Genomic DNA, 7,734 nt, shown 5'->3' on the forward strand with positions numbered 1-7,734 from the left:
ACACTCTGCCTGTGGGCAAACTAACCCACAGAGTCTGGGGCCAGGGAAACCCAGGCTGCATGGTCAGCAGGGCAGGCTGGGGCACCATGCCCTAGAGCCAAGGCCACACCAGACATAACAGTACTCTTATACCTAGTGCTACAGTGTGAGATTGCACTAGAATGACATTTTGAAAAGTTGATTGGATTTTCTTTTCCCTGTTCTCTTTGCCCTTTCTGCTAGCCCGTCAGTGCCCGTGCTCAGCTCAGGAAGGATGGTGTATAGCAGAGAATCAGGAAAAGTATTGGTCTGTTTCAAAACCTAGCACTTGAATTTACAAGCATCTGGGCTTTGGGGTTCGCACTGTTGGAAGCATGAAGGGCTTGGCTTATACAATACTTTTCATAAACAATAGGTTTTTATAAAAAGATGAAGAGCTACATTCCTTTCTTATTGCTCCCATAATAAATTGCCACCAATGGCAAACAACACACGTGTATTACTTTACAGCTGAGAAGTCAGAAGTCAGACCCAGGTTGCCGTGGGGTGGAGTCGGAGTTTCAGCAGCGCCATGCTTCTTCTGCAGGATCTGGGAGGGACTCCATTTCCTGGCCTTGCCAGCTTCTAGAGACCACCTGCTTTCCTTGGCTTGTGCCCCTTCTCTATCCCCAAGGTCGGCAGGCTAGCTTGCCTACCACACGTGCCAAGCAACTGTGCCAACTTTAAGTTTGTTCCAGACTGGAGAAGGGGGAGAGGCAGCAGGTCACAAGGAAAGGAGAGCTTCATGGGGCCTAAATGAGGGGACTCAGGGAAATAATGCAGACAGAGTGAGTTGGCTTCCATTCTCAACTTGAAATCTCATCTTTTTCCAGGACCGAAGAGCTCCATGGGAGCCTCCTCCAGGTCCACAGGTGGTCCGGCCTCCAGCTCAGAGTACTCTACCCGATGTCAGTGACCAGGAGCCTCAATGGCCACTCCTGCCACCGAGCATCTCCCCATCAACCATAGCTAATATGGTGGCTGTGGACCATTGGTAGCATAAACCAGCCTGTAGCCTGTGGCTCAGCTAGATCCCCAGTACAACCAATCCTACATGGACCATCTCTAAGCATGAAGGCTGAGGACGATTGAAATCTCCACTAAGAAGGAGGGTAGTGTGCTGGGGAAGGCAGGGAAGAAGGAAGGGGAAAAAAGAGGAAGGAAGGCGGGGGGAGAAATTCGCTTCCCACCCGGTACTTCTGTTTGGATGGGCATTGAATTAAACCAGCTCCAAGTCTCCTCCAGACGATGGTAAAACACTGTCGTATTACAGCATCATTGAACTTAACTGAGAATCTTCCTAAGCTCAAAAACATGAGATTTCCTTTTCTTTTCCTTTCCTTTTTCCCCTGCTTTCCCTACCGCCTTAAAACTGAGTCCTTGTTATGTGCCTGTGTCAAACATTACAATGTTAGGCACCCGCCCAAAACCCCCCCAAATTAAAGCAAAAACAAACAAAAAACCCCACCTAGGAAACTGTTGTAGGGACACCAAAAGTTGTGTTAGAGAGACAACTTAAAATCGAATAAACTATGAATCCTGACCAATTGATTATTATCTTTTAGTGAAAAGAAAACCGTCGGTTTTCTTTTGTGAGAGCCCATCCCACGCTCAGCAAGACTTGGGGGAACAAGGTCTGTACAAGTTCAAGGTGCGACTCTCTTGGCTGATTTTCATGGAAAGAAAAATCTCGAATCAAAAGCATCTGTCCTTTCCCTTGTATATGTCAAAATGTAATTGGCAACGGTTGGGGTTTGTTGCCTTTATTGCTTTTAATAGCTGTATAGCCGCTGATTGCCCAAGCTGATGGTTAATTTAATTTCTGTCAATACAATATTGGGGCTGTCTGCATATTCAGACCATGATTAACTGCTGCTGAGTCCATAACACTGGTGTTATTATTACTGCATTTAACTACCTCTCGGGAGAAGACAAATTAAATTATGTTGAAAATGCTGTTGATTATCATTACGAACTTATTTGTAGAGCACAATTACTGATCTGTTGTAAAATAAATCAAATTTTTTATCATCTTGGTATAAATTAACTTTACTGTAGGAGAATGGAGAGCGGAGCCTGAAAGAGTTTGGGCCTCCTTGTGTAAGTCAACGGAGAACTGCATTAAAATAATAATCACACGCGAACGTAATATTATATTTTAATAATGAGCTACTTCATGACTGAGAGTGCCTCGTAGATTATGGAACTCCAACAATAAAGCAGCAAGCTGAACGTGTGCCGTGCGCTGTTGACTCCAACGCGGGTTGAGATCGGGGGATGAATTATTCCCGGGCTGTGACTCCAATTCAATCTGAAATCACCACTGGAGTAATTTAAGGAAGGCGGCTCTAGGAACACAATTACATTAATAGCTTACATGTGATCATCACTTAGCTTTTGCCATTTCTTTACAATTTACTAGGTTCTGTTACCATAATGCAAGTGAGGCCAAACCCGGTCGCGTGGGATCAATAAGCCGTAGCCTGTCACCTTCGCAACGGCAAAGACCAAAGACCCCAGGCCTTCAGGCCACAGAGTCTCAGACTTGCCGTCCCATAATTAACTAACTGTACACGCAAGCCTGATCTCAAGCGGTCCACTAATGGCCAATGAAGGCAATAATATTGCATGATCCTCTTGCTATTATTCTGAGCAATTTCTGCACCTTTAAGTAACGATGTGCATCAAATGGTTGAGTAATCGGAGTAAGAAATATGTACCACTAGGGCCTTCCACTTAAATACAAGGGACTATGTGGCAAGGCAGGGTAACAGGCTGGGAGCCCAGCAGAGTTCAATATAAGGCCCTTCCCTGCCACAGACAGGCCAATCGTAGGCAAGATGACCCATCTTGCTGGGCCTCAGTTTCCTCTTTTGTAAAATGGGGATGTTTGGATTTTGTGGCTTAGTGCAGCGAATTAATTTTTTTCTATGTTCTGCAACAAATTACCACCAACGTAGGGCTTAACAAACACCCATATATTAGCTCCCGGTACTGTAGGTCAGAAGTGTAGGGATGAAAATAGAGACAGAATCATCATAGCACAACTATAAGGTTAAGAATTATTAGCCTGGGGGCGCCCGGGTGGCTTAGTGAGTTAAAGCCTCAGCTTTTGGCTCAGGTCATGATCCCAGGGTCCTGGGATCAAGCCCCGAATCAGGCTCTCTGCTCAGGAGGGAGCTTGTTTCCCGCCTGCCTCTGCCTGCCTCTCTGCCTACTTGTGATCTCTGTCCGTCAAATAAATAAATTAAATCTTAAAAAAAAAAAAAAAAAAAAAAAGGAATGGTTAGCCTGGGTTGTTCAGTCGTTTAAGCACCCAACTCTTGATTTTGACTCAGGTCATGATCTCAGGGTGATGAGATGGAGCCCTGTGTCAGGCTTCACACTGGGTGTGGAATGTGCTGCCCCTCCCCCACTATGTGCATATGCTCTCTCTCTCTCTCTAAAACAAAAACAAAAACAAAAAAACATTAAGGTTTGCCACCAACTACCAGGAACCAGGAGAGTCATACAATAGAGGCTCCTTTATAGTCTCCGAAAGGAAGGCTATGAAGGAAGGCGGGCCATGAAGGAAGGCTATGAACCAATCCTATTGACACCTTGATTTGAGACTTCTAGCCCCCAGCACTGTGAGAAAACTATGGACTGTTGTTTGAAGCCTCCTCATTCAGTAGTTTCACAGGTCAGCCCCCAGGAAATGAATCAGACCATCATCCTTTTGGGGTGGGAAGCATATGATCTACCCTAAGTGTCTCCTCTGGGCCAGGCACTGAGGATTCCGGTGAAAAGGACCATCAAGGAGCTCTGTCCTGGAAGGAACTCTGCCACCTGCCCATGGGGATATGGACCCTCACGTGGTCCCAGCTCTCCTGACTCAAGCTGACCTCCTGGGTGTGTCCATCTGACGAGGAGTTTCCAGTAAGTTACCAGCTCCTCTGTTGCCCCCAGCCGCATGACCTTAGCTTAACCACTGACCTTGGCTGGACCATGGAGGAACACCTTGGGACCATGGAACCGAAGGCCATGTCTGCCCTCCAGGGCACACACACACACAAAGCTGTCTCACTTCCCAGCATAGTTTGTACATCATTGGTAGTGGGCAATCTTGCACACAGGGGCACAAAGATAGAAACAACCCAGCTCTTAGCCCTGCTGCAGTGACCCTTAAATAATCCTGTTATTCTCTGGGATGTGCCCTGAGTGGGCTTGTGGGGGCTGGAGTCAGTTTAACTTAGCTTCCTGCCACAAATTGGAACTAACGTGTCATATGGGTGAGAGCTGCACGAAGTAAAGAAACAGTTCATTTGGATAAAATAAGTGTGATCCACAACAATGGTATTTTAGTGTTCACTCTAACTGTAAAGGGGGCCACTGGGTTCTGGGGTGGGGAGAAAGAAGGGCTGGAGTCCAGAACCTCCTGGTTGTTTTTAAAGGCAAAGTACTGGCTTTACAGATGGGGCTGTAGGAAGGAAACACAGAACGCACATCTGGGCTTTCCAATCCACCTCTTCAGCTTGCTCTTGGAACACTGGAACTGTCACATGGCTCCTCAGAGCCGGGTGAGGGCTGAGGCCACAGCCCCAGTGTCTGCAGGCCAGCCTATTGGCATATCCAGACCTTCATCCTCCTCCGTGGTTCCAGAAGGATCCCTCTCCTGCACCACCCTCCCCTGCAGGAGGGCTGCAGTACACACGTGCCTCAGCACAGACATGCTTTTCCCTGAAGCATCTTCCCTAATGTGTGATGAGTGTGTCAGTGCATCCTTCCTCTCTCCCTCTGCCTCTTCCCCGACGGTCCCCACCCTGTCCTGCATCACTGCATTTCTCATCCCACCGAAGTGGCTTTCCTGCCTGCTCACCTGACCACCTCTGAGCCCCCATGGCTTCCCTGCAGTGTCTTTAGCCTGTTGAGCGTGCCCTTCCACTATGTCAATGAATGACTAAACATGTGAGGACCAGCTCCCTGGGTTGTAGGGATTCATTTCCAGAGAGCTCTATCCCGCTGAAAACTGGGCTCTGTAAGGAGCTGTCTTCCTCAGCTTTTTGTCACCAACTTCACAGAAACCTGACAACATGTTCCCAGACCTGGACAGTGTTGCACCATCTGCTTTCAGGCCCTGACCCTCCAGGCTGCTCCAGATTGACCTCAAGAGTCACCTGCTTAGTGCAGCCTACTGGGAGAGTTGGTAGCAGCTTTCCTGAGGTTCTTGAGATTTGTAACAATCTCTGGGGAGCCCTTCAGAGCCCTTGCTTGAATACTGACAGAGAAGGTCGCAGGTGGCTTTGCTGCCTTTCATGCCTGCAGCCCTCCGAATAGTTGCAGAAACTTCGAATTCCTTATTGAAAACAGCTCAAACAGGTTTTTTAAGACACAAGCAAACTAAGAGTGCCTGGATGGCTCCATCAGTTGAGCATCAGTTCTTAGTTTTCACGATCTCAGGGTCATGAGATGGAGCCCCACATCCAGCTCCACACCCAGCATGGATTCTCTCTCTCCTTCTCCCTCTGCTCCTCCCTCCTGGGCACACACATGTGAACACACTTTCTCTCCCTCTATCTCTCTCTCTCTCTCAAAAAAAAAAATGTGTGTGTGTCTGTGTGTGTGTGTCTGTGTATGTGTGTATATATATATATTAGTCTGATATATATCTATATCTATATATATATCTGACTAATTCTGAAGTTATCTAGGAAGGCAGAAGCCCTGAATGGCTAAAATAATCTTGAAAATGAATAAAAACATAGGAAGAATTGCTTTACTCAATAACAACTCTTACCATATATCTAGAATAATCATGAAAGTGTGGTATTGTGTGAGTGATGGGTGCAAATATCAATAAAACAGAAGAGTGACCCAGAGACAAACCCACACCAGTATGCCCACATGATTTTTGGCAAAGCTACCCATACAGATTAAAGGAAAAAGGAGGACCTTTTCAGGAAGTGGTTCTGCTGAAACTGGACATCCCTAAGCAAAAAAAAAAAAAAAAAAAAAAAAAAAGACATCAACCTAAACCTCACATCTTATACAAAAATTAAATCAAATGTAAAATGTGCAACTGAAAAGCTTTTGGGTAGGGGAGAGAAGGAAAATCTTCAGGATCTAGGGCCAACCAAAAAGTTCTCGGACTTGACACAATGTGACCTATAAAAGGAAATTCCATCAATCATACCTCATCAACACCATAAATTTCAGCTCTGTAAAAGATCCCATTAAGTGGCTGAAAAAAAAATGATCTATTTAGAAAATGGGCAAAAGACATGAACAGGCATTTCACCACAGAAGATACTCAGATGGCAAATGAGCCCATGAAAAGATGTCGAGATGCATTAGCCATTGGGGAAATGTGAAGTCAAACCAGAGTGGGACCTCACAACACCCATCAGAGCCAGCAAAATACCAAATAGTCACCCACCAGCTGCTGGCGAGCATGTGGAGAAACTGGAGGCCCCCTACTTACCCGTGGGCAGGTAACATGGTGCAGCCACCCTGGGAAACCATTTGTCAGATTCTTTAAAAGCTGAACAGGTAGTGACCACACAACCCAGCCATTCTCCTCTTGCCAGGTGACCCCACAGAAATGAAAACTAATGTTCACACAAAAACCTGGATGTGTATGTTTTCCACAGCTTTCTTCCTAATATCCAAAATGAACACAGGTCCTTCGGCAGACGGATAGTTGAGTAAGCCACAATGCCTCCCTACCGTGGAACACTATTTAGTGGTAAAAACAGATCAAACCACTGTTACTTGCAGTGGCTTGGAGGCATAACTCTTTAAGGAATTACACTGAGTGGGGATAAAAGCCAACCCCATCAGGTCATATACTACATGATTCCATGTGTAGAATGTTCTTGAAATGAAAGAATAAAGAGAAATCTAGAACAGACAAGTAGTTACCAGATGTTAGAGGGATCGGGTGGGGGTCCAGCAGGGAGGAAGTGGGATCCTTGTGGTGATGGAAATGTTCCGTATCTTGACTGTGGGTGGTTTTGTATACACACACGTGATAAAACTGCCTAGAACTAAATGCACACACACACGTGCGCGCAAATGAGGACTAATGAAATAGGGAATCCATATGAGACCTCTGGACTGCGTCAAAGCACAAAAGCTGGTTGTGATACAGCACCGTAGTTTCACAAGATGTTACCATTGTGGGAAATGGGGTCACCTATCCATGGATCTCTCTTTCTCGAAGGTAAATCTGTAATTATCTTAAAATGAAAAGTTTAATTATAAAAAGAACCCATTTGTAGCCAGAACTCATGAGTGATTTCTGTTTTTCCAACCAAATTCTGACGGCCACCATCCCCTAAAACAGCCTCTTTAAGATACAGTTAAAAACATAAGGATGGTTCTCCACTGAAGTGAGTCACATGCCATTAGAAAGGCACTAAATCCTTTGTTCCTTCTTGCAAGGCATCTGGATCCATCCCAACAGTGGAGAGGAATAAAAAATAACAATTTGTTTCTTCTCTTGGGCTGATGTGTTACTTATTGCTTCTGGATATTAAGCATACACACAGGCACGCACACACACAAAGAGGAAATGAAAAACCCAAAAAGCCCTTTCTCTACAGAAAGCAAGATTATTAGTCAATATCTGCTTGATGCAAAACCGCAGCATTTTGCTTCTCACTTCTCGATGCTGAACCTACTAAGATGCACAATAGTCATGAGAAAAGCAGAGATTAAAAGCAGACTTTGAACTGT

The 7,734-nt window shown here is 45.5% G+C and overlaps 1 long non-coding RNA gene across 1 annotated transcript; it reads right to left on the reverse strand.

Moving 5' to 3' along the window:
* Positions 1 to 2,159: 2,159 nt before the first annotated feature.
* On the reverse strand, positions 2,160 to 6,841 carry LOC309867971. The gene is made up of 3 exons (XR_014313429.1): positions 6,479 to 6,841; positions 6,191 to 6,238; positions 2,160 to 2,366 (listed from the first exon to the last, which is right to left on the reverse strand). It is a non-coding gene; the product is annotated as an uncharacterized lncRNA (long non-coding RNA).
* Between the last annotated feature and the right edge of the window lie 893 nt (positions 6,842 to 7,734).

Source organism: Mustela nivalis (assembly GCF_964662115.1).
Source record: "Mustela nivalis genome assembly, chromosome: 6".
NCBI lineage: Eukaryota > Metazoa > Chordata > Mammalia > Carnivora > Mustelidae > Mustela > Mustela nivalis.